Consider the following 27,667-nt stretch of genomic DNA (forward strand, 5'->3'; position numbering starts at 1 on the left):
TGATCGTCAACGAATGTTGGAACTCCGGATTCTTTCTCTCATTTGAGTGAAATGTGATATTCCAAGCATAGCTCTTTCAATTCTTCTTTGGGAGACCTGAATAGTGTTCTCATCCTGTTCGCGCAGGGCCCAGATCTCTGAGGCATATTATTAGTACTGACTTAATCTAGTTATTATTTCTGTTTTTTAAACTATGTTTTATCAACAACAATTATATTTCATTAAAGTTCCAAATATGCATAAAAACCTTTGTCGTTTTAGGAAATGAGTAGCTCAGTAAATAGATGTTTGTGATTTATATATCAAAAAAAGTGTTCTAATACTTTTCCAGTCTCCACATCACAGAAATTATAAATGTTGAATAAAATTATAATTTAAAATATGCAATACAGTTAATATGAATTTGACCATGGGAGTGAAAATATCGAGTCATTTAGAACTATTTTGATATATGTCACTCTATTTGGGAAAGACAATGCCCTGTAGCACTGTCCTCCTGTTGTTCATCAATTTGCTCAAGTGGGCCCAGTAACGTCTCCATTTTTTTGAGTGTTACTGTGTTTGGCATATTGGATACATCACGGGTAGCTTGTCAGACTTTGCTGTGCAGGGGAGATACTCTCGGTAGCTTGCCAGGCTCTCCGAGAGGGGCGGAGGAATCAAACCTGGTTTGGCCGGGCTGGCTGCGCACAAGGCAAAGGCCCTACCACTGTGCTATCGCTCCAGCCCTGGGAAAGACAAAGAAAATCTATTAGATTATATTTTCCCTATTATGTGTTTTGAGAGTTGAATTAATCTATGCAATATTTTATGCCATACTCCTGAAGAATTGTGCAAACGTCAATGATAGAATACTTATATAAATAAAAACAGATAGTTTGCCTCATCAAAGTGAAATGTTTAATATACGTCAAGAACACCACACCTATTCTTATCACCATCACTATACAGATTTTCCTTATACATCCATGCCTGGGTGACCACAGTGGAATGGCCCACGGCCTCAAGTAACTGGCACCCTTAAATCCCTGGTTGCTCAATCTATTCTGAATATTGGTGCAGACTTACATCTGAATGAGTACCTGTGAACTGGTATACCACGTGGCTCTCCGGATCTTTCCAAAACAAGTTTTCCAAATACCAAATATATATGGAGAATTGCATGCTCATGAATTGAAAAAATTAACTTTGCTGAATGTCCATTCTATCTAGCAGTCTACAGATTGGATGTAATTCCTATCAACATTCCACCAGCAATTTATAAAAATTTATATAGAACTTATAAAACATCTGAAGGACCAAAATAATCCTGTTTTAAAAAATGGGAGGCGATGCACTTCCTTGCTTTAAATTATACTTCACTCTTTAATAATTTACAAATAGCAGTATTGAAAAAGAAAGCAATACTTAGAACAAAAGAATTAAGAACAGGAAAATAAATCCCCAATGTACAAAGAATGTTAAGTAAAATCAAAGGGAAAAGTTCTTAAGGAAAGGAAAGCCTCATTGAAATATTATGCTGGGAAAAATGGTTTGCCATATTCAGAATAATTGGACCATGATCTAATCCCTGGACAGGTTAACTCAAAACAGATTAGAAACTATGATGTTTGACCTGTATACATGAAATACAAAGAAGAAAATAGGCAAAACATTCCATGACATTGGACTCAGAAGTGTTTTTAGTAACATCACTTAGGAGGTTGATATATAATGTTAAGGGAGTAGATCTTCTCCAGTAAGAACAAATTGGTGGACTCTGGCCACACTCTGAACTTTCTGAGGTTATTTGAGGAGAATAAACTACCACAGTCCAGTGGACTTTTGTCTAGGGATATTTATGGGCAATCTGGTGATGACCATGGTGTGATTAGGATGTACACTTAAGACACACCAACAATAACAACTTGTAAACTAATAGGATATAAATATGAAATAAATCTTAAAATGGAAGAGTAAAAAAAGCGCAGATATTAAAGGGGGTGATATTTCTGAAAGCAGGTTGGAAATCATATGTGTTTCTAGAAGACACAGGATTGCCTTTATTTCATTCACAGAAAACCAGAAGTAATTGACCTGTGGTGCTCACCTGGCAATCTGTGACTTGTTTTGCTTGCTTGCTTGATTGATTAAAGCTCCCTAGGCAATTCTAAGTTTCAGACAGGCCTAAGAACTACTACATCATTGCTAGGTGCATTGATTGTCCTCCCAGGAAATGATCTGTAATAAATAACCACATACAGATATTTAAAGCCAAGAAATAATGGAGTGCTCCAGCAATAGGACATGGCAGTGAACTCAAAATGAAGGCATCTGGGTCAATTGGAAGGAGTTTGCTAGAGGCAATAAGGATACTCTCTACAAAGAAAATGTTTATGTTGAACTTTATTTTTTTAAAATACACGTTGTTAGGATATTTTTTCTCATTGTTAATATTTTAGTTTTATTTAGTGACTTTAGGCTTATCTTTTATACCCACACCATTATTTAATATATTTTTGTTGGAAGTAGTTTTTTTTTTTGAGGGGGCCACATCCAGTGATGCTCAGGGGTTACTCCTAGCTCTGAACTCTGACTCAGAGTTCACTCCTGGCTGGGCTCCAAGGACAATATAAGGTGCCAGGGAGAGAAATTAGATCAGCCAGGGTCAAGGCAAGTGCCCTACCTGCGGTTACTGTCTCTCTGGTAACTTATTTTATAAATTTAACTTTACATTGAATATTAGATTAATCAAAGCTAAACACACTTGATGCTGCAAAACATTCCATGACATTGACTTCACAGGTGTCTTAAGTGATTATCACATTTATAAGGTATAGGAAAGTGCAAAGTAAAATCACAAGAACTTACTATAAAATACCTACTTGAGTTTGCCATAATAAAGGTTCTTAACACAAGAAAAAATATCAAACTAAGTATGTTGACAGATGTCAACAATGAACATGGTGATTTTTAAAAAATATTATGATTAATGAATCATAATATTGAATTTAAAAGCTAATATAATGTAATATGTAAATTATATCATTCATAGGTATAGATAAGTGACTATACACATTTTTGAAGATGAGAATTAAAATGCTGCTATTATGTGAAAAGAGATCAGAAAATGATGGAACTCAATTCAGTAAACACATTTTATAATTTGATTTATATTAAATCTTAGTAATTAATAACTCTAGATAGTGAATCATCAATGATCATCCGAGAATAACCTGGAGAAGATGAAGAGAGGAAGGAAGAAACAGTTACATATGGCAGGAGGAAACATACATATCATATACATACTTTAAACATTATGATTGTGGTGAATGTTTCATGGAAATGCATACATCATAATATAAAATGGAGCATTTAAAAATATTATTTTGTGATTTTGTGGCTCTAGGAATGAGTAAGGAGTAAGCCCTGAGCATCACCAGGTGTGTCCCTTTAATAGACAAAAACAACGACAAAAGTCTTCCTTATTGAATTTCAATTATAAAACAATGCTTATTAAAAATTTAAATGTGAAACAGATTTAGGCATGAAAAATATTATTCTGCATTCCTTTTTTTTAGGAAACAGAAAGGCCTATGCTTAAAAACATATGTTAAAATCAGAAGGATACTGCAATGGGCTAAGAGCATCATGGTTTGCATGTGCGTGGCCTGAGTTTGATCTTCTACACAGCTTAGCTCTCTGAAAACTACCAAGAGCAACTCCTTAGCTCTGATCAAAAATTATAGCCAGGCATCACTCGGTGTGTCAAAAATAAATAAATAAAACAAAACCCCAATAACTAAAAATATAAAAATGTATACCTAAATAATTTGATTATTTTTATTATAATGCTATAATTATATTAATTGAGTTCTCTGTTCTCTACTATAGATATTTGCACGGATATTTGCACTTCTCTACATTGTAATTGTGAATTTTAGTTTTTTATTTTTATTTTTATTTTTTTGCTTTTTGGGTCACAACCAGCAATGCTCAGGGATTACTTCTGGCTCTGCACTCAGGAATTAATCCTGGCGGTACTTGGGGGACCATATGGGATGCTGGGAATTTAAACCAGGTCAGTCTCCTGCAAGGCAAACGCTTTACCTGCCGTGCTATCACTCCAGCCCTGTGATTGTGCATTTAACCCTTATTTGTTCTTTTTTTAATTTAGGCAGTGCTTAGGCATGCTTATTAATTCAGTTTTTCCAAAGCAGGTCATATGTATCACCATCAAACTTTAAATTAATAACTTAATATTTAATTCTTGTAAGTGGATATATCAATATGCCCTTTTTATAATTTAGGAGTTAATTAGTAAATGATTAAACACTTGTGAAAGGGTTAAGGAACTTAAGTGCTTTTTTTATGATGAAGCTTTGTAAAATATTAAGTACTTCTGATAACACTAATACTCATTTCATTTTAAACTGGAGTTGTGTGATTTATTTTTAGTAAGGCTTTAAAACATAATCATGAAATCTAACGCAAAATGTGCAACATCTACCTAAGGAACTCATTTACTGAGCCCTGCCATTTGAACAGCAGGGAGCTAAGTTCCCAGAAGTGTCTCTAAGCATTTCAGGCTCAATGAGTCAAGACTAAATAAAACTCAGCTTCTGTGAAAACAAACACCTGGCAGATAAACCTACTAATGGGTGGCTAACCATTAGAAACCCTACCCAATCTACAAGATACTATCAGTTTGTAACATTTAAATCTCAATTGTAACAAGCTGAGTGGGATATTGAACATCAAAGAATAGAATTTCCCTTGATCATTTTATGTTATAGTGTGAGAGGAGAGTATAAGGGATTCCAATAAGAATATCAATGAAGAGAGTGATAGAAAGCTGTGGAAAAAAATTATATTCCAATAAATCTACTGTTCTAAAAAAACACACAGGGGAACCAATGCTATCATTGTCCTTCAATATTGCACTAGTATTCACAGTGATAAATTGCTTTTACTAATTACTAATTGAACTGTACTAGTTTATAATAGTTTTATTTTAAATTTATTTATTGAATCATCATGAGAAAAGTAACAAAGCTTTCAGGTTTAAGTTTCGGTCATACAATGATCAAACACCCATTCCTTCACCAGTGCACATTTTTCACTACCAAGAACCCCAATACACCCCCTTTCCAACCCCTCCCGATGCCTGTGAGGCAGATGATGTCTACTTAACTCTCTCTCTACTTTGATTACATTCATTATTTCAACAAAAGATGCACCATTATTATTTGAAATTTCCTCACAACAATCAGAACTGCTGAAAGGGCATTGTGAAATAATTTGTTTTCTATTGCTAGCTATGCAGACCATATGATGTCGTGTGGTCACAATTGGATTTCTGATATTTTACTAATTAAGTCTGGAGGGATTTCTGCCAAAAACCGGATAATTACAAGATTGGTTTGTGTGCCTCTGGAGCCATGGCAGTGCCGGAGAGCCACTCGTGGGAGGCAACTCGTGGCCTTGGTAGGGTGTGAAGGACGTGCCGGTTCTGCCCCCGCATCCCGTGAGACTGCAGTTGCCCCATCGCTGCCCGTTCATACCTGGCTGTCCAATAAGCTATGAGGCGGCAGCCACCGTGCTGTCAGGGGGAAAAGGTGAAAGAGACAGACACCCTTTCCCTCCTGGGGTGGGGGGAGGGGTGCACGGTGCCATAGTTTAACGCATAGTCCATTCACATTTCTGCCTCAAGCTGCTGAGTTCTGTTAGGTCCGTGTGTCTCTGGAGCCATGACCATGCCCGAGAGCTGCTCATGGAGGGAAACTCGTGGACTCGGTAGGGTGTGAAGTTGTGATAGTTTATAAGTGCACAGGAGAACAAAGTACAAAATTGGAATTCACTACACATAAAACAAAGTATGTTCTTCAGCCAAGAGTTATCAATTCAGGAAAAGAGAAGTTTTTTCCATTATATAACTTTGTATCCGAAGAACTGGGAGGATTTGTAAACTTTTGTTCTGAGGTTTAAGTTAGAGAGGAAAGACTGTAAGTATACATCCTCAGGAGAGAGAAGGTGAGGATAATAATTCTAATAGAAGAGATGAGATGAGGAAGGACAGGATTAGATGAAAGAGGGCATGTTGCACTCCTCATTTGTCTCCCAATCTTTTTTGGGTTAAATTTATATGATATGAGTTAGCTTCAATTTCCCTGTACTTTTAAAAGTACTGAAGTCACATGAGAGCTAGTAATATTGGTATATATATGCCCACACATAACCCAGTACTGCTGGGAGAGGGTATCATGTGGGTCCTGCTGAAAGGAGGGTTGGTCCAGACTGATTCACTTGTTGCTGTGGCTCTGTAACAGAGGTCCTGACAGTGTTGGCATTAGGTCTCACATATATTTCATATCTCTCCACCAATTTGGGTACTTGTCCATCATCGTCCTCCAACTAACTCCACTACCCAGCCGTTGCCATGCTCCAGGATGCTTTCCAGACACTTAATACCCATCTTCCAGGATTGCAAAACCATATTTGATAGGGTTCAAATATGGTTTTAACCATAGGAACACCTACAAGGGTGATTAGAGGCTACCCCCAAAGCCTCTATCCCTCTCAGAAAACCTGGCAAGCTACCAAGAGTATACCACCCGCATAACAGAGCCTGGCAAACTAACAGTGGTGTATTCAATATGCCAAAACCAGTAAATACAATGGGTCTCATTCCCCTGACCCTGAAGGAGACAGCAATATGGCAGCGTTGAGAAGGATGTGGAAGGAGAGGCTGATAAAATCTCAAGAACAAACTAGGCTGCAAAAATGAAGAAAGACAAAAATGATTGTCTGTACTTTCAATGCATGTATGCTGGCATCAGATGTATCCATCGAGGACCTGATGGTACAAGCGCAAAAGATTAAGTACATCATTGATCTGACCGAGACAAGAAGGCATCACTCACATCACGCCCTTTTTGACACTGTAGAAGAACTGTTCCTCAGAATATGCAACAAAAGAGGCATCGGAGGTGTTGGTGTCCTTATCAACACGAACTTGGCCATGAGCATTGATTCATTCGCATGCCAAACAAGCCAAATTGGATGATTATACTTGAATAGATGTGGCTAATTGCTGGCAGTTTCTATCATCATTGTCTATTCACCAACAACCAATTATTATGAAGAAGAAATTGAGAAGTTCTACATGGAGCTGGAGAAGTTCTACAAAGAAGACCACACCTTCTACAAGATCATTGCCAGTGATTTTAATGTCAAGATAGGACCGAGAAGATCAGCTGAAGAACTCCACATCAGGATCCATGCCCTAGAATGGAAAGAACAGGTTGAGAGACTGTCTGAGTTCATAATGTCAACCAACACCATCCATGGTAACTCAAAATTCCAGAAGGCAGAATCTAACTATTGGCCATGGGAGTATCCTGGTGGACCTTTCTACATCAAAATTGACCATATCATATTCAATCCATAGTTTTGCTTGACCGATGTTGCTGTTGTCCCAAAATTCCAAATGGGATCGGACCACCATCTCCTTCATGCAAAATTCTACTTCACAGAGCGTGGAGAAAGTGCTGCATAGCTTAAAAAGAGAACTCCCAGAACGACCACCAACTGGGAGCTCTTTGGCACTATTACTGCAATGTGGGAAGATGCCATCGTTGACAATATTGAAGAGGAACAAGACTGACTGGTTCATCACCTCCAGGATTGTGTGACAAACGCCAAGAGAGAGATAGCCACACACACAGAAAAAAAAAACCTGTCTTTGAAAACTCTTGAGATTATTCACCAACGTGGCTTGGTGCATGCCTCAGACAACCACAAGCAAATGTCCAAGCTCGCAAGTGCAGAGATGTGATAAAGGAAGGCCTCAAAGAGAGAAGAGAAGCAGTGCTGGTAGATGTGGCAGAAGCTGGGAAAAGCATTCACAATGTTTGTCTGTCCTTCGCCAACTATAAGACCAAGATGACTACCCTCTGACGTCCTAATGAATCTATCACATCTTCCAGAAGGGAAATGGAGAAGATTATCCATGACTTCTATTCAGATATCTTTGATAGTCACGTCCACCTGCCCACATACCAAATTCTGCAGGATGAGTATGTCATTCCCAATGTTCTCCCTTCCGAAATCCAACACACCGTTTCGTCAGTAAAGAAACAAACAGCACTTGGTCCAGACAAGGTCAAACCTGAACACCTGAAGAACCTGCCATCGGTACTCATCAATATACTGGCCCACACGCTACCTGTTTGAAAGCAAGTTTCTGTCCCAATGGAAAACCAGCAGGACTGTATTACTGTACAAGAAAGGAGACATCCATGACATTGGCAACTATCGCCCAATCTGCCTATTGTCTGTCATCTACAAGCTGTTCACTCGAGTCATCCTGAATAGGATTAGCAGAACACTAGATGAAGGACAACCATGCGAGCAATCTGGGTTCCGCAAAAGATTCAGCGCAATCGACCATATCAACACAATAGCCAAGCTCATTGAGGTTTCTCGGGAGTTCAAGATGCTGCTCTGTCTAATGTTCATTGATTTAAAGAAGGCCTTTGACTCTGTTGAGATTTAAGCAATCGTTGAAGCCCTAGCCAATCAGAGCATTAAAATTTAATATGTCAGGATCCTCCATGAGCTGCATTAAGGATTCACTACCAGGATCTCATCATTCTACAAAGAAGTGATCATTGATGTCAGGAGAGGGGTTCGCAGGGTGCTACAATTTCACTGAAACTCTTCAGTGCCACCCTCGAGAACGTCATGCGACCACTGGAATGGAAAGGAATGGGAGCGAGATAGATGGTCGGCAACTACACCACCTCCGCTTTGCTGATGATATCATTTCAAACATTAGCCAAACTGCACAAGTGGTGGCCGACTTCAACCATGAGTGGGGAAAGGTCGGACTACAGCTGAATCTCATGAAGACAATATTTATGAGAAACAGTCTCGTTCCTGATGTTCCATTCACTCTCTACAGAACAATCCTCTCTGAATGCAACAGTTATGTGTACTAGATCGAGAACTCAACATGAATAATGACCTGGCACCTGAGTTTTGCAGGAGGAAGAGAGACACTTGGAACGCCATCAAGAGCATTGAAGAAATAGCTAATAGGATGGCTCCAGGCACATCTGTTTGATTCCACTGTTCTTCCTGCATTAACATATGCCTCAGAGAGCTGGGCCCTATGAAAACAGGATGAGAACACTATTCAGTTATCCCAAAGAGGAATCAAAATGCTATGATTGGAGTATCACGCTTCACTCAAATGAGAGAAAGAATCTGGTTTTCCGACCTTCCTCAACAGTCAAGAATCAGGGTCGCTGTCTCCAATGCCAAGCTGTCGAAAATCAGTTTGGCTGTAGACATAATGAGATTTGGAGACGACCACTGGATCAGAGCCATTACTGACTGGATTCCACGGGATGTCAACAGACTGCATGGCTACCCATCTATGAGATAGTCAGACTTCTTCGTCAGGACCCTGAACAATCAGTTTGAGTCTCTTCATGTTCCTAGAATGAACATATGCCATTGGGCTACACTAGCAGGCAACAGGGACAAATGGAGACGTTACTGGCTCCTGCTCAAGCAAATCGATGAGTAATGGGAAGTCAAGTGATCAAGTGATCAAGTGCCCAACATAGTATGTTTGTCTACTCACAAAAATTTATCTCAGCACAAGACAAAGAAGTAGTTCCATTCAACGGAATGATAGCTTAGACTTGCCAATTGAGAAAGAAGTTCAGCTGAATATTTTAGAGCTGTTTTCACATAGAAGGGCTCTAGGGATCATGATTTATACCAGATCATCTGTTGTTTTTTACCATCTGTTGGGAAGGCCTTCAAAAAACAAATAATATTAAGCAGTGGAGTGGAAACAGGGTTCAAATGCACACCAACCTTTTCTTTACATAATCATGTGACTTTAGATTCTCCTTATACTCACAGTAAAGGGAAAAGGGAATAATCTAGTATTTGTCCTTCCTCTAATTTATTTTGGTTAAGTTGGTGTACTCTCTAGTTTTTCATGTTGCGTAAAACTGCAAGATTTATCTTTTCTTATAGTTGTAGGTATTCCATTGTTAACGAATCACGATTTCTTTATTTATGCTTGCCTCAGAGGACATTTGTGTGGTTTCCCTATCCTGACTGTATATATATATATATATATATATATATATATATATATATATATACACATATATATATCATATATTTATTTATATATTTATTCATTTATTTTGCTTTTCGGGTCACACCTGGCGATACACAGGGTTACTCCTGGCTCATGCACTCAGGAATTACTCCTGGCTGTTCTCAGGGGACCATATTGGATGCTGAGAATGCTGAACCTGGGTCAACTGCATGCAAGGCAAACGCCCTACCTGCTGTGCTATCTCTCAAGCTCCACATATATACCATATCTTTAAATACTGGAATTTGGATGGGATCAAAGAACTCCTAGAATAGTCAAATGTATAATGAGAAAGAATAACGAAGAATATGGGAGGTATTTTAGTCCTCATAATTCTATAATGCTATACAATGAAAAACATGTGGTACTGGACTATTAGATATACTCTCAGACAAACTGAAGTACATATACTCTCAGACAAGCTGAAGACAAACTGGGATCTGGAAGCCCAGAGACAACCCCTCATATATATGGGCAGTTATTATATGACAAAAGACCTAGGTTTATGAAGTGAAACATGGAAGGATTATTAAAAAATTTTTGTAAAACTGTATAGAGCTTGTAAAGAAAGGGAGTAGAGGGAGTATAAGAGAAGAAAGAAGAGGAAGAAGAAAGGAAGGAGGAGAAGGAATAATAATAATAAGACAATAATGGGGGAGGAGGAGGAGGAGGAGGAAGAAGAGGAGGAAGTGGAGAAAGAAGAGGAGGAGAAGGAAGAGGACGAAATGGATTTGTATCCCAAAGGATAAGCAAAACATAATTCAAAGTAAATTAAGGATCTCAAGTTCCAAACCAGAATTCATCAAATACATACATAGCTAAAACTCCCCAGATTGTAAACTTCAGAGGTATCTTCAGTGATTTGAATCCACTTGCAAAGACAACAGAGTCAAAACTAAACAAATGTGACCTCATACAATTTTTAAAAATTTACATGGCAAAAGCAATTTTTATAGAATTTAAAAAGTACAACTGAATAGGAGAAAATATCTGCACAACCTATTCAAATGATATTTGTTCAGCAAAATGCCAATATCTCCTCCCCCTAATAAAAAGGAGAGAGAAAATAGATACTTCCCTAAAGAGCAATGCTAATCATATTTAAATGTTTTCATATTATTATAAGGAAAATAAAAATTAAGAGGACAATGAGATATGTTTTATTTGGTTTGTTTTCATGCAGCACACAGCAGTGCTCGGGGCATATTTCTTGCTCTGTCCTCGGCAATCAATCACTTTTGGCAGTACTAGGGGGACTACATGAGAACATATGGGATGCTAGGATCAAACTGGGGTCAGCTACATGAAAATTAAGCACCTTAACCACTATAGTTTGATTCCCACCCCTAACAATGAGATATTAACTCATCCTAGAGAGAATATCATATATCAAACTGAAGGAAGATTTCAAATTTGGGTATACTTTGCTCAGAAATCTGGTGTATCTTTGCTGGTGTATCTTTGTTGAGGAATCATTTTTGGGGGTGTCACAACCAGTGATGCACAGGGGTTACTCCTGGTTCACGCACTCCGGAATCACTCCTGGCCATTCTCGGAGGGCCATGTGGGATGCTGGGAATCAAACCTGGGTCAGGCCGCGTGAAATGTAAATGCCCTACCAGCTGTGCTATCACTCCAGTGCCTGCTGAGGAATCAATTTTATAAATTATTTCTTTTACAATATGAGGTGGTTTTAATTTGCTCTTAATTTTTTATTTTTTTTATTAGTGAATCACCGTGAGGTAGATACAGACTTACAAACTTTCATGCTTCTGTTTCAGTCATACAATGATATAGTACCCATCCTTCCACCAGTGCCCAGTTTCCAACACCAATGGTACCAGCATCTATCCCACCACCCTCACCCTGGCACCTCCATCCAACCCCGCCTCTGTGGCAGGGCATTCCCTTTTGCTCTCTCCTTTTGGGTGTTATGGTCTGCAATAGAGGTATTGAGTGGCCATCATGTTCGGTCTATAGTCTACTTTCAGCATGCATCTCCCATCCTGAGCGGACCATCCTAGCACCTATACTTGGTGGTCCCTTTTTTATCTGAGCTGTCCTTTCCCCCAGCATGTGAAGCTGACTTCTAAAATGTGGAGTCATCCTCCTGGTGCTTATCTCTACTATTCTTAGATGTTAGTCTCCCATGCTGTTACTCTATATTCCACAAAAGAGTGCATTTTTTCTATGTCTGTCCATATATTTCTGACTCATTTCACTTAACATGATATTTTCAATGTTGATCCACCTATATGCAAATTTCATGACTTAATCTTTTCTAACAGCTGCATAGTATTCCATTGTGTAGATGCACCAACGTTTCTTTAACCAGATTCTGGCTATTGTAAACAGTGCTGCAATGAACATATAAGTGCAGATGTTGTTTCTACTATACTCTTTTTTGCATCTCCGGGATATATTCCCAGAACTGTATTACTGGGTCAAATGGACGATCAAATTCTAGCTTTTTGAGAAACACTCATACTGTTTTCCAAAAGGGTTGGACCAGTAGGCATTTCCACAAGCAGTGAAGGAGAGTTCTTTTCTCCCCATATCCGTGCCAACATCGGATGCTTTTGTTCTTTTGGATATGGGCCAGTCTCTGTGGTGTGAGATAATATCTCATTGTTGTTTTGATCTGCATCTCCCTGATGATTAGTGATGAGTAGCATTTTTTTGACGTGTCTTTGGGCCATTCGGATTTCTTCTTTTAGAAAGTTTCTGTTCATTTCATTGCCCCATTTTCTGATGGGGTTGGGTGTTTTCTTCTACAAATGCTCCTCATCTTTGTATGCCCTTTCTTCCTTCCTTAGGAATGCTTGCAGAGCTATACATAGTCCCCTTAACATGGCTTTAGCTGCATCCCATTTGTTCTGGTAACTCGTGTCTTCAGTCTCATTTGTTTCCAGGTATCTTTTGATTTCTTTCTTGATTTTCTTCCTGAACCACTTGTTGTTCAACATTGAGTTGTTTAATTTCTAAGCATTTCATTTGGTTCTTTGTGTCTGTGCGTAATTAACGTCTATCTTCAGTGCATCTGGTCTGAAAAGATACTTGATACAATTTATATCTTCCTGATACTATTGAGGTATGTTTTGTGATCCAGCACATAGTCTATTTTGAAAAATGTTTCATGAGCACTGGAAAAGAATATGTATTCTTTCTTTTTTGGAATACAAAGCCCTTTATTGATCTATTAGCACTCTCCTCTCTTCCTTCAAATCCAGTGTTTTCTTGCTGAGTTTTAATCTTGTTGATCTAGCTAGATGTGGTAGGGCAGTGCTGAAATCTCCAACTAATAATGTGTTGCTAGCAATGTCCTTGTTAAAATCTTATCAGTTGTTTTAAGTATTTAGTTGGTCCCTCATTAGGTGGATATAGTTCTAGGAGTGTAATTTCTTCCTGCTGTACGTATCCCTTGATTAGTTAAAAATAGCCTTTGCTGTTACTTATAATCTTTCTTCAACCCGGAATCTATGTTGTCAGATACTAGTATGACTACACCAGCTTTTTTTGAGGGAGTTGTTTGCTTGCAGGATTGTTTTCCATCCTTTTGTTTTGAGTCTGTGTTTGCTCTGATTGTTCAGATGTGTTTCTTGTAGGCAGCAGAATGTTTGGTTTATTTTCCGAATCAATTTTGCCACTCTGTGTCTCTTAATTGGTGCATTTAGACCATTGACATTGAGACAGATTATTGTCATACATGTCTGTGCCATATTTCTGTAGGGGTTTGTTGTGCTTGTAGGTTTTTTTTTTTGGTCTTACAGTTGCCCCTTTAGTCTGTCTTTTAAGTTTGGTTTTGAGTCTATGAAGTTCCTGAGCTGTTGTTTATCCATGAAATAGTGTATTGTTCCTTCAAGTTCGAGTGAGAGGTAAGCTGGATAAAGTATTGTTGGTGAGGCATTCATTTCATTGAGTTTTTTCACTATATCCCATCATTGTCTTTGGGCTTGGAGGGTTTCCTTTGATAGGTCTACTGAAAATCTAAGGGGTGTTCCTTTGTATGTGATTTCCTTCTTTCACCTTGTTGCTTACAGGATCGTGTCTCTATCTGTGGCATTCATCATTCTGACTATGATATGATTGGAGTCTTTTTATTAGGGTCTCTTTTAGCTGGCACTCTTCGGGCTCCTTGGATCTGGGTGCTTGTGTTCTCTGGCTCTGGGAACTTTTCAGCAATGATATCTATCTATCTATCTATCTATCTATCTATCTATCTATCTATCTATCACTGTATCCTGTATCACTGTCTTTGTGTTGTTTATCGATTTGTGCAAACAGGCACCAGTAATGTCTCTATTGTTAGACTTGTTGTTACTGTTTTTGGTGTATTGAATATGCCACGGGTACCTTGACAGGCTCTGTTGTGTTTTGAGATACTCTCAGTAGCTAGCTGGGCTCTTCAAAAGGGACAGAATAATAGAACCCGGGTCAACTGCATGCAAGGCAAACACCCTACTTGCTGTGCTATCGCTTCAGCCCATATATATATATATATATATATATATATATTGCTTTTTGGGTCACACCCGGTGATGCTCTGGGATTACTCCTGACTCTGCACTCAGGAATTACTCCTGGTGGTATTGGGGGGACCATATGGGATGCTGGGAATTGAACCTGGGTCGGCCATTTGCAAAGCAAACGCCCTACCTGCTGTGCTATTGCTCCAGCCCCAACAATGATACTTTTAACTGTGGCCTTTTGATTGGATTGGGGTTGTCTCCCTGTCCTTCTGGTACTCCGATGATTCTAATGTTTTTTGTCTTGAAATCATCCCCTAGGTCTCTGACCTACCTAAGTGCTCTTTTGAGGTCTTTTCCCATTTTTTGTTGTTGCCTGTTAGCTTCCTGCAGCTCATCTTCAAGCTTGCTGATTCTGTCTTCAGCTGTAGCCATTGTACTATTGAGGGCACCCACTGAGTATTTAATTTCATCTACAGTCCTTTATTCGTGACACTTCTTTTTGTAACTTTTTCGTTTCTGCTCCCATTTCTTCCTGTATTTTCTCAGCTGTCTGTTCTACTGAATATTCCATGTCCTCCTTTAATTTACTGGATGTCTGTTCCACTGTTTCTTTGAGTTCATTGAACATCTTCAACATTTCATCTCTAAATTCCTTATCGGAGAGATCATATTTGTGGGTAATGCTTATTGAGGCATCTGGACCCTTTTCATTATCCTCTCCTCATGGTGGGGATTTTCATTGTTTCTTCATGTTTTTGTAGTAGTATGGAGGTGGGACCTTCCAGTTCACTATCATTATTCCCCTCTAGTTGCGAGAAAGAATTCTGGATGAGCTCCGTCAATGGTGGTCACCTTTTCCCTCTTCTAGAGTTTCACTTTTCTCTTGGGTTCTCCTCAGCTGCTTATTTGAGGTCTCTAGTGAAGTTTTGGAGGATGTGTTCCTTTTTATTGGGCTTGTAGAGCTTCTTGTGACCGCTAGTATTATGGTGCAATTGGAATAGGCTATTGGATTATTGGCCTAATGTGTTTGAGATGGCCACAATATTCTCCACAGAACTAGGTGAGGGAGATGAAGATGTGAGTCCGGAGTGCTGGGAAAGGGGAAAATAACTGACCTGGGAGAGGGAGCAAACCAAGAGTGGCACTGGAGGATGGCTCAGGGGCCAAGAGGATGGCGTTCTAGGAGGTTGGATGACTCAGGGTCCGAGGGGACGAATGGGGCACAGGTGTGGGGAAAATGTCCTCTTAATTGTTTAAATGTCCAATTCACATGGATTGGTTTTGAATATAAAAAAATAACTCATTGTCCAAAAAACTCAGTTTAGTCTCAATATTTTTTTCTATGTAGATTCTAGATTCAATGTGTTAAAACTGCTTAGAAATCTTATGTAAGTATTGTGAAGGATCACTGTCACCGTCCTCCTGTTGTTCATTGATTTTGTTCCAGCAGGCCCAGTAACATCTCCACTGTGACAATTGTTACTGTGTTTGGTATATTGATCCCGTCACAGGTAGCTTGCCAGGCTTTGCTGTGTGAGCAAGATACTCTTGGTAGCTTGCCAAGCTCTCCAAGAGGGGTGGAGGAATCGAACTTGGGTCAGCCATGTTGGCCGCTTGCAAGGCAAATGCCCTACCCACTGTGCTATAACTCCAACCCATTGTGAAGGATAATATTAAGTAATTTGTTGTTGTGTCTGACTTAGGTTTTTATGCACTATTAGCAAGGTGAAATATCCCCAAAGGTTATTTATATATATTTAAGGGTTTTATGTATTTCACATTATTTCTAATTTAAATAGTATACATTACAAACTAATTGTATTATCTAACCTAATGATTTATTCACATTTAATTAGCATTTAATTTTGCTTCATATAAATCTACACGGATTATAACTTTTTATTAAGTTATTAAGTTGGATGACATTGAGTTGTCCTTGTTTCTCCCACAGGGAGCTTAGGTTTATTGAGCTACTCCCACATCAGTGAAACTGAGGCTCACCCAATTCCATCAGGCACTAATAGTAATTGCATTTCTCTTTCCTTTGTGTCATTTTCATGGTTTATTTAGCAATGTCCTTTTGTATTGGCAGAGGAAGACAGTTGATGCTATGCTATGTAACATGGGAGTTAATTGAGTCCAAAATAATATTTACTCCTGGGAATCCATATTTACTTGTCTTAAGCCTCAGTTTCCCTTAGTTCCTAACACTCCAAGCACAGGATCCCAATAAGGGACTGGATAGACCCAGGGCAAGCTGTAATTTACCCTGGCATCGAAATGTGCCAGACCAAGTACCATAATAGTTAACTATAAGTTAAGAGCACAGTCATGGACAAAATCTATCATGACCCAAAAAGGAGTAACTGAATAAGGACCCTGCTGGGGTTAAAAAGACTAACCTGGCCTGAGGACTGTGATCTGGAATATATAGTGAGGTGTCCACAGGAAGAACCAATCTTGAAGCTTAACAAACATATCTCTTACTGTGTTCACATAAAATGACATTGCTAGAAATATTATAAGTAAATTTACTTAGACTGTTTAAATGGGTTACTAACTGAGGAAAGGAGAAACCAATACACCCAGGATGTAATCACACCTTTGAGAAGAATCCCCTAGTAATCTTGAGTGATCTCCTCAAGATTAGGAGGAGATGAGATCTCCTCAAGATAGAGATTTTGTTCTTGAGTTAATCTCCTGAATGAGTGGCTTTACCTGTCTTTGTTGTTATTATAATGTCCAACCCCACATTTGTATCCTTATCCTTCATGATTTCTTTATAACTATGCTGTAAGGGGCAAGAAGGAACTAGACTCTGGAACTAGACTCTGGGAAGGAGCTGCTGAGAAGGAGCTGAAGACATTGAGAACTAGATCAAGACAGAGATGCTCAGAAGGAGCTGAAGATGAGATGCTGGGATTAGACATTGGGGGAAAGGAAAGTCAGGACTAGAGGCTGAAGATTAGATGCTGAAGACTAGATGCTGAAGACTAGACACTGAGGACTAGATGTTGAGGATTAGAAGGTCGACGATGAGACATTGAAGAGGAGGAAGAGAGTTAAAACGTTGGAGACTTTGGGACTAGAAGGAGAACCAGATGACGATAATGACTGGAAGTAGAGGACTATGAGACTCCATTGAGACGAGGAAGAGGATGTAACATAGGACAGGACTTTGAGTTCTACAAGGAGACTGTGATGATGGAACTGTGATTACTGGGACTATGACCAAAACTACAACTAAATAGCCCAGTTCCTGTTTCTCTGTTCCTGTCCATCACCTGTCCACTGCTTATCACATGGCCTGGGGGCAGCTCTCGTCTACCAAACACTCGAGACCTGACAGTCCTGTACACAGGCCCATCATACCCTATACCCTGTATTTTGAAACTTACAAGTAAGGATAGATATTTTGGATCCATCAGGAATTTTTTCATTTCTAAGATATAGAATCCTGCTTGGATCGGGCTGAGCATCCTCCACCCAGATCCTCCATCTTCCAGTAGGCAGGGTTCACACCCACCAACTGGCCCCTTGGCACGTGTAATCCCATGAACGGCCAAGACCCAGAGACTACAAAACCCAGCTCCCGGAAGTGACATCTTATTATCTCATTCTTACTTTGGACAACCTGGCAGGCTACCGAATGTAACCTGCCCACAAGGCAGAGTCTGGCAAACTCCCCGTGGTGTACCCAATATGCTAAATACCAGTAACAATGATGGGTCTCATTCTCCTAACCCTGAAAGAGCCTTGAATATGGTACTTTTTAAAATCTCAGGGCTAGGACGAAGGAGACGTTACTGGGGCCTGCTCGAGGCAATCGACGAACAACAGGATAATCGCGATCGTGATCGTGAAGATATAGAATATATTCTCTTAAAGTTGTTAATATCATTTACTTAAAATCTTTTTAATATGCATAAAGTGTACCATGTCCCATTTCTTACACCAGTAGGTGTATTTTCTCACATTTTTTCCATTGTTATACATTTATCAACTTTAATATCTCAAATAACTTCACTCAAATAACCAGCTTTAGTTTATGTTGATTGCTCTATTATCCTTTATTTTAGCTTCTATTGACATATTCTTATTGCTTCTAATTTGATTGATAATATTTTCTATATTAGGGGTTGTTTATTTTAAGGGGCACATCTTCCATTGCTTAGGGTTATTTCTGGCTTTATTCTTAGGAATCAGTCCTAGATTTGCTCAGAGCACCACACCAGGGTCAGTAGTGTGTAAGGCAAAAACCATAAATCCTGTGCTCTCTATTAAATTACTAGTTTTCTTTTTAAAAAATGCAAGTTGTAATTGTTGATATTAATTTTTTATAATGTTAAGTATGTTTTCTGATATTTACATGAAGTCATATTTTTCTTTTTTCACACATTCTACTTTTATATTTTGATTTTTTTGCTTGAAAAATACAATTTTTGTCAACATGTCATTGCTAACATCTTTATATCACCCCATTTTTATTGTTTTATTTCTTTTTTAAATTTTATTTTATTTATTTTTTATTTTATAAGTTAATTCACAATATTTGATTACATTTAATATTCAAACACCAATCCCACCACCATTACACTTTCCCACCACCAAATTCTGGATATTTCCATCCCAAACCCCAATCCCTGACCCAAAACACAAATGACAGAATATATTTTGCACTGTCTGTTATGAAAAACTGTTAAACATGCTTACATAAAAGTGTTTGCATAAGAAAGAGTGTGAAGATTGTTCTATTTTGGCAGGAGCCATTACAATATTCTATAGGATATCACTAACATGTTGTTAAAGTTTGGGTGATATGAGCTTTGGTATATATATCTGAAAATAAGTATATATGCATATATATATGTATGTATATATTCCCTCTATGATTTGTTGTCCACTGACTGAATCCCATCAAATATGGTGTGGCAATTATGAAGAATGGGTAGAGAGTACCTTATGATGTGTCATAAGGCTGGAAAAGCGGCAGCACCATCCAGCAATATGTTCACTCATGTGTGAGGCTCTGCCCAAGCGGGCGGGGGAGTGGCCTGGAGCATGGCAGCGGTTGGGTAGTGGAGTTGGGCTGCTGGAGTTTGGTCCCTTGGGATGGGGAGGCTCTCACCTGCCTCCCTCTGGGGCACCCTGAGTGAAAACAACCTGGCGCGGAGTCTAGTGGCATGCCTATGGGGCCTCATTTTATGCTCTTGTCCTGGAGAAGCAGCCGTGTAATATGGAGAGGGGCCGATGATGAGATTATTTTGTCACATTTTTCTCTAAATATGGTTCAGTCATATTTCACATTTAACTTATATATTATTTTCTGTAATTTAAAATAGTGTCTATTTTTTTATTTTACAGTTCACCTACAGATTATGTATGGTTCGTGTTAGTATTCAACATTCCTTATTTTTAATTTTATGTGTCCAGGGAAAAATGTATTGCTTAAATATTTTAAAACATGATTGTTTTATGATCTACAATGAGATGTTCTTGTTAAAGTATTTTATGATCATGAAAATAAAAAAGACATTTTTTCACTGAATACATTTGTTCTAATTATATCAATATGATGAGAGTATCATAAAAGTTTTCTATGACATTACTAATATTCTGTCTTCTGTTTTGTCACTGAATGTCACTGTATCACTGTCATCCTGTTGTTCATCAATTTTCTTGAGCAGGCACCAGTAACGTCTCCTTCATCCTAGCCCTGAGATTTTAGAAAGTGCCACATTCTAGACTCTTTCAGGGTCAGGGAAGTGAGACCCATCATTGTTACTGGGTTTTGGCATATCTAATACGCCATGGGGAGTTTGCCAGACTCTGCCGCGTGGGCAGGATACACTTGGTTGCCTGTCAGGTTCTCCAAGAGTAAGAACTAGATAATAAAATGTCGCACAGTGGTGAATGGGCCACGTGATTCCAGGAGCTGGGTTTTATAGTTTCTGGGTCTTGGCCGTTGATGGGATAACATTGCTCCAGGGGCAGTTGGTGGGTATAACGCCTACCTACTGGAAGATGGGGTGACTGGGTGGAGGAGGCCCAGTTCCAATAAGAGCAGGTTTGGAGATCTCAGCCCTAGGTCCCGCATGCCTGGGTTCCTCTGCTGCTTCCTGCATATGTGAGGATCGTCTGAACGTGTGGAGAGTGGTCTTAAGCATGGCTGTGGCTGGTTCTGGAGGTCTTCAGCTGCCAGGACTTTGCTCGAGTCGGGGAGGGAAACTCAACCCACCCCCTCCAAGGGGCCTCGGTGAGGACAGCCAGGCACGAGGGCAGGAGACTCTGTCAATAAATAAAGCATTGAAATTTCCAACTCTTCTGTGATAGTCTATTTGTGTTTGTATATTTATTTAATTAAACTAATATATAATTTAGTACTTCTCAATTGGAAAAAATATATGCCTTCAACATTCCAAATGTTGGAAAAAATTCACTTATATTGTTGATGAAAGTGCAAATATTTTAAGAAATAGATCTGATAAAGTTGAATCTATATTTATTATACATAGGGCATAATTTCCTGGGTTTATTATCAATAGATATTCTTTTTTCTGTTCCACATAACAATATAGAAAAATTATTTTGCTTTGGAAATAAGAATAAGCATTTATCTAAAATCTAGAACAATCTGATATGTCAATTATATTAAGTAAATTGCTTGAGATTTGAGCAAAATATATTAATATTCAAACATAAATCTCAAATTATGAGTTATGATAATCTAGGTGAAGATTTTATGATGTCATCAAAGAACTTCAGGAAAAATAAAATTTAAAGTTTCTTTAAATAGATTATTCTAATTATGTAGCATTTCATTTTAAATAAACATGTAACAAGTTATTATCTGTCTATATAATATATAATATGTTTTAAGTAGTCAAGAAAATATTTTGATAATCTAACCTACCTGCATATCAAGAAAATAAAGCAACCGATAAAAACAAGTTTCACTTGATTTCATCAAAAGGTTTTCAGAATTTATATTATTTTGCACTTTTTACTAGTCCTTAATGTACACAAGTATTTATATGCCAGCGGAAAATATCTCATATATAATGCATCTTAAAACTATTAATTCTGTATAATTATTTAATATGCAGCAAAGCCTGGCAAGCTACCTGTGACATAATCGATATCTCAAAAGCAGTAACAACAAGTCTCACAATTTGTTGTGAGACGTTACCTGTGCCCGTTCAAGCAAATCATTGAACAATTAGATGACAGTGCAGTGTAGTGCAGTATTTAATATGGAAAATAACTATTTTTATGTGGGATTAACAGGGCTGGGGCGATAGCACAGCCGTAGGGCGTTTGCTTTGGATGCTGCTGGCCTGGCTGACCTGGATTTGATTCCTCCACCCCTCTCAGAGAGTCCATCAAGCTACTGAGAGTATCTCACCTGCATGGCAAAGCCTGGCAAGCTACCCATGACGTATTCGATATGCCAAATACAGTAACAGCAAATCTCACAATGGAGATGTTACTGGGCCCGCTTGAGCAAATCGATGAAAAACAGGATGACAGTGCTTCAGTGCAGTGAGATTAACACTGAATTTGATAAAATTAACTTGAAATAATTCCATATTTTATGTTCTGATTTACTAAATTTTCATTTGTATTTTGAATTAACAGTTATAGATTATAGCACAATTATGAAAAGAGAATAGTTCGGAATTCTGAATTAAAAATGTGTAACTGAATTACTTTACAATATTTATCACTATTGAATTCTTTTAATAAAATAAAACACTGGCACAATCCATATGCTCTAGGCAGATTTTATAAAACAACATACTGCAATTAAAATCACGCTTATTAAAATGTTCATGAGAAAATGGCTTTATCTTGTAAGGCAGAAGATTAATGAGTTTTGGTTTATCTTGCTTCAGCTCCTTCCCTCTATCCATCAGTCAGTGATGAGGAGTGCTTTTGAGTAGTGGATTATCGGTGTCAGGGACCCTAGAAGAACTGTGTGTTAAGGGATTTGAAAGTAGTAAAATATATTGGTATGCCAAGCAAATAATTGACTTGGGAAAAATAAACTGGTAGGTATGCTAGGAAGAGAAGCACATTATCAAGAAACAAATGGACAAACAAAAAATTCTAGTTACATTGATTTCTAAAAGGGGACTGTAATTCTTTTTTACCCGTAAATTCCTGTTCCAAACAAATATATGAAAATTATAACTAGAAAATTTTAAATGATTTTTTCTGTCCTTTAAAGTATTGGGGCTGGAGAGATAGGACAGCAGGTTAGGCATTTGCCGTGCATACAGCCAACCCAGATTCAATTCTTCTGCCCCTCTTGGAGACCCTGGCAAGCTATCGAGAGTATTCCACCCACACGGCAGAGCCTGGCAAGCTACCTGTGATGTATTTGATATGCCAAACACAGTAACAATTGTCACAATGGAGACATTACTGGGCCCACTCGAGCAAATTGATGAAAAACGAGAGGACAGTGACAGTGAAGACAATTGGATATTATATATAATAAATATTATTTTACAATTAAATACAATATTACTTACTATTAACATTTTTCAGGAATGGGTGTAAGACAAACCCAGCCCTGATCAGGACTCACTCTTGGCTCTGTGCTCATGGGTCACAGCTGGTAACACACTGAATTAGGGGTAGTGCTTATACAAAAAGTTCCTTTATCCCTATACTAAATGCACACTGTAAAAAAAAAGTTTAGTTTTTATTATAAATGATAATTAACATTAATTTTAATTGACAAAGTAAATGTAAAGCTTAGTTGTTGATCAATGCTTATTGAAAAAGATAAAACCTACACCTAATTAATAATTAAAACAAATTGCAGTACACTTACAAACGGATTCCTATGTTTTCTAACTCATAAAGGACATGAATATTCAGTACTATGTATTATGTAACTGAGTTTCTTATGTAATGACTCAGCAATTTTAAATGGGTCCATATCTTTAATATTTTTGCAAATATGGTATCCTTAATTTTTATTTTTCAAAGTATATAATAGTTTAATTCCTGATAAATGCTTTTTATTTTTTCATTCTCTTAATTCAGTGCTCAGAAATCACTTCTGCTATTACTGGGCCAATCTGGCTGGAAACTCCACCATCAACTGTGGGTGAACTTGTGGTGCTGGGGATGAAACTTGTCTTGTTTTAAGCATTGTACTGTGTCCCAGGATTCATCAGAACAAATGAAGCTCTAACCTACTTTTCAGTAGCAAATGGAAAAGTTCACTTCATGTTTGTTTCTGTAAATAAATAAACTGTAAGTAATTGTTTTTGTCTTATGTTTGCCAAAGTAATATCCCATTTGAAATCATTTCTGAGACAAGAAAATCATTTTAATAAATAAAGTGAAAGTCTTCATGTGCAATAGATTTCAATTAAATTCATCACATGTTAAAATGTTTCTTAAATAAAAGTGTTTCCTATGGCGTTTTTCTGTGTTAAAACTGAACAAATATATGTTGAGCGGGTAATAGTAACGTCTCCATTGTGAGATTTGTTACTGTATTTGGCATATCGAACACACCACGGGGAGCTTGCCAGGCTCTGCCATGCGGGCTGGATACTCTGGGTAGCTTGCCAGGCTCTCTGAGGGAAGGAGGTATCAAACCCAAGTGGGTCGCGTGCATGGCAAAAGCCCTACCCACTGTGCTAAAACTCCAGCCCAAATATTTTAGTATTTAATGAAAATTTTTATTTTTAAAATGTGTTTGGTGGTATCTCTTTCCAAATTTAAAGATGCTTTCATCAAATAAAATGAAGAGCATTTGCAGCTGGGAGCACACAGGTGGGTAAAAGACACGACAAAGCAGTACAACCAAATGCAACAAAACAGCCCAAATTTCTTTTAATAATTTCTTATATTTTTATAATATACGAATATTACTTTTCTTAACTACAGTAATAGTTAAGTAAGCTTATAAAAAAAACCAAAACAAAAGGAAATTATAGAGATGTGTTTTAAATCTGAATCTAGTGAGATAATTTTAAATTATAAACCTCTATAATTTTAAATTACAGAGGTATGTGTTTTAAATCTGAGTCTTGTGAGAAACATGAAATTAGAATTAAGTCAACAGTACTGCTGTCTATTTATTAACAAACTTTATTATTTATTTTTAGGTAATAGCAAAAATTAAATTATGTCATTTTGCAAGCACAAAACGACTGTTTAGAAATTCATTGCCCCTAAACAATAATTGTAAAGACCTTAGAGCTAATATGTAAGTAAAGCTATTTTCACATTATGTTAATGATTGTAGCGTCATATAGCGCAATTTTTATTTTATGCACATTGCCTTTAAAATTATTGAGGTTTAGTTTATTTTACATTGGAATAAAAATTAACTGAGTATTAAATGTTTTTACTACATTTACTGTTTTTATATTTAAATGGTTGAATCAAAAAGAAAGTCTTTTACTCATAATAATTTGAAAGAAATTTGAATACCATTTTCCCTGTATAATGCAGTCATGCTATATGAAGTACATTCTAATTGAAGTAATCTCTATCTGACTTCAAGCTTTTGATAGTTGAGATGCCTAATTTCTAACAGATTAGGTAGCCTTACTGAGGATTCTTCACTGAGTACATGTGTGTGGTTTTGTGCTTGCAAAAACGACATATATGTTAAGTTAGTAAATTATTAGGTCTTATATAACAACAATTAATGAGAAATTTCTCTTACATTAGACTACAGATAGTACATAGATAAGATGATTGCTTTGACGAGCATATAGTCCCCCAAGCACAGCCAAGACTGACCGCTGAACACAGAACCAGGAGTATTTCCTAGGCACTGTCCATGTGTTCTTCCTCCCTATCCTCCCTCAAAAAATAAAAAAAAAAAACCACAAAACTCTGCATAACGTTAATTGTATAATTTGTAAATGAGGTTTATGAGAGTTTAAAATTAGCCAGGGCAAATGTATAGTTTTAGATTATCTTAGATAGCATTATTAAATAACTTTTTATTGGGTGTGGGGCATGGGACATGGGGTGGACCATAAACAGCATTGCTCAGGGCTTGCTTCTGGCTCTTTGCTCAGGTATCACTCCTGGCCGGCTGGAATCACCATATAAGTGTCTAAGATAGAAACTGGGTTGGCTGCATGCAAAACAAGTGCACTATCCTTTATATTATCACTCTGACTCCCTATTAACCAACATTTAACAAATATAAAACATCTTTAAAAATATTGTGAATAAATTAAGGAAATTGAAAACTGAATAAATGAATTATCTTTTGCTTAAATACTAATTAAGGAGGAGAATGAATGTCTTCTGTATTCTTCTAATAAGTGTGTATTTTTCGTAAACAGAAAAGAGGAGGTTAGTTTTATTTTATAACTACACATATGCATATTCTTTTATTTTGCATGAATAAAATTTTCTGAGAATTCCACACAATGGACATAGGAAGGTAGACATTAAAACAAATAAACAAAAAAGACAGCTAGTGTGTAATTGTGACTGAGCCTATTCCAGAAGCTGCGGCAGATCCCTTCCTAGCAGGTGGGTCTCTGCAGCCTCCATGTCTGACCTGTGCCGTTCTGAGCTTCTGCCTGACTTGCTTCCTGCTCCACCATCTGAGTCTACAAAGAATTATCTCCAGCTTAATACCGGAGTAACTTCCAGGTGGTGTTAACTATGAAGACTCATCCCTACCTAGCACAGACAGAACACTGTAAAACCAATGAGGAAAGCACTTAGAAACCCAACAAGCTCAACGAGCAAAAATATTATCACCAGACATAAATGACAGCAATAAATTCTCAGATAGTCTTTAGTGACTCTATGATGAGGATGCTCAATGAGTTCAAAGAAATGATAGCATAGGCATTCAGCAAAGCTCAAGAAATTAAGCAAGTTGAATGAAAATGCTATATTCAGAAATGACAGAAATGAAGGGCATGGTAATTATATAAAAAAAGTGAAGAGAAGCAAAAAAAGTGGAAAAGAGAATAGAGTGAAAAAATAGTAAATAGAAGCAAGAAAAACAGAAGTTAGGAAAAAAGATGGAGGGACTCCTAATGAGGAGTAAACCACTAGTAAACCACAAAAAAAAAAAATCTGAAAAGAAATGAATAGTGTGACAGAGAATATGGGATGAGTTCAAGAAGAAATATGTAAGAATCAACAGAATTCCTAGAGAATAGCAAGGCAAGTTTTATGAATAAACAAGCATTAATGAGACCATGGATAAGAAATACCCAGAGTTGAGGATTAGGGGCATAAAGATCCAAGAGACCTGAAGGGTCCCAGTGAAAATAGACTCAGTTAGGAAAACTCTTAGATACATTATACTCAAAATGATAAAATTCAAAGATACAAATAGAATATTGAAGCAAGATTTAAAAAAACAACTTTTATACAAAGAACATCCCACAAGATGTACAGCAGATCTATCAAATGAGACACTACGAGCCAGAAGAATATAGGATATAGCATAAAAACTGAGTGGAATGAAGATCCATCAAGAATATTATATCCAGATAGATTATCATTATTCAGATTTGAAGAAACTATACAGAGCTTCATGAATAGGCGGCTTCGGGACTTCCATAGCCTTGGAAACAGTCTTTCACAAAGTACTAAAAGAGATAATTGAAAGGACATGAAATATTACCCATCACGTGGCACTGAAGTATGGCACTCACTAATGGTGCATATGGTTATCCTCTATGATATTAATAAAGGTTAAAATATATAGCAATTAATCATCACAAATTAACTTATTTTTTCTGGTAATTATATTTTAAATTCTTTATTTTTTTTAGAAACAGGTAAGATGAAATAAATTTTGATATGCCTGCCAAGAGTGTGTAATGGAGAGTAGGAGGGAACCTGGAGATATTGGTTGAGGGAAGGGAACATCAGTGGTGGGATTGGTTCTGGAATATTATATGCCTGAAACAATTCTATTACAAACAACTGTGTATATAACTGTGTCTCAAAATAATATAGCAGCAGAAATATCTAGATTATTAGGAGAGTGTTTATTTTTAATTTTGATATACTT

Source organism: Sorex fumeus, unplaced genomic scaffold, assembly GCF_029834395.1.
Source record: "Sorex fumeus unplaced genomic scaffold, SorFum_2.1 ptg000131l, whole genome shotgun sequence".
Classification (NCBI taxonomy): domain Eukaryota; kingdom Metazoa; phylum Chordata; class Mammalia; order Eulipotyphla; family Soricidae; genus Sorex; species Sorex fumeus.